This window comes from Penaeus monodon, chromosome 21 (assembly GCF_015228065.2).
Source record: "Penaeus monodon isolate SGIC_2016 chromosome 21, NSTDA_Pmon_1, whole genome shotgun sequence".
Taxonomy (NCBI): domain Eukaryota; kingdom Metazoa; phylum Arthropoda; class Malacostraca; order Decapoda; family Penaeidae; genus Penaeus; species Penaeus monodon.
This window is the reverse complement of record NC_051406.1, coordinates 43750042-43751092: the sequence shown is the minus strand read 5'-3', so window position 1 is coordinate 43751092 and position 1051 is coordinate 43750042. Positions and strand designations below refer to the sequence as shown.

General features: G+C 48.6%; 1 protein-coding gene across 1 annotated transcript in view; it reads left to right on the top strand.

Moving 5' to 3' along the window:
• The window catches only part of LOC119586686 (putative neural-cadherin 2), a 43803-nt gene that overhangs the window by 19018 nt on the left and 23734 nt on the right, over nucleotides 1-1051 (top strand). The window lies entirely within an intron of this gene.

Genomic DNA, 1051 nt, shown 5'->3' with positions numbered 1-1051 from the left:
GCCATTGCTTTCATAACAAATATAGAAAAAAGTTCTCTACATCTCGAGACTAAACAAAACAATTGCGCTCAGTTACTATACAATTTTTACATAAAAGCGCTACACACTCACCGAGATTACGGAATGGAGAACGTTATTAGCCTGAGTTCTGCGTTCTAATCTGCTGTATTTTTGAGGGTCTCTCTGGCGACTAGGAACTTCAACCCCGGGGAAATGAGGTGGAGATTTCCCCTTGGTCTTTGTGCGGCGCCGTCGAGGGGGAGGGGAAGGCTTGAGGGGAGGAGGGGAGAAGGGGGAGGGGGGTGAGAGAGGGGGAGAAGGGGAGGGGGTAGTGGGTAGAGGGGAAGGGGAGAGGAGAGAGGGGAAGGGGAGAGGAAAGAGGATAGAAGGGAAAGGAGGGAGAGGGGTTCGAGGAGAAAGGAGAAGAGGGGATCGAGGGGATATGGAGGGGGTGGGGGTTGAGGGGAAGAGGAGGAGGGAGGGGCAGCGAGAGCGTACGAGGAGATCAAGGGGACGGGAGAGAGAGAGGGGGAGGAGGAAATGGGGAAAAAAATTAGAGGGAAGGGAGAGACTGGTGGGGGGGGAATTAAGGAAAAAGAGGGGAAGGGGGAGAAGAGGGGAGAATAGAGGGGATCAAGAAGGAGGTTGGGGACGAGAGAAGAAGTGAGGATCGAAAGGGGAGACTCTCCTCCTATGCCACAAAAGAGAAAGGGGACCCACACCAATCTTTTCATTGACGATACCTTTTTTTTTTTTTACCCGGATGGAAGAATAGGGGGAAAAAATACTTCCGGCTTTGAGATGTTATCAAGACCAAAGAGAAAACGGGAGAATTGTTGAAGGTTTTCCTGGCCTTTGGAAATCTCTGAATGAACACTGGGAAAGAGGCTAATTTCTGGTGAATACGGCGGTCGTGTTTATCAAGATTTGAGTGACTTAATAACAGAGGTTACGCCTTCGGGGTTATTCAGTTTGCTTACGACCGGAAACAGAAAACTTCTAAAATTATTCTAATACGAGGATGTGTTTATAATTCTATCTATGTTTTGAT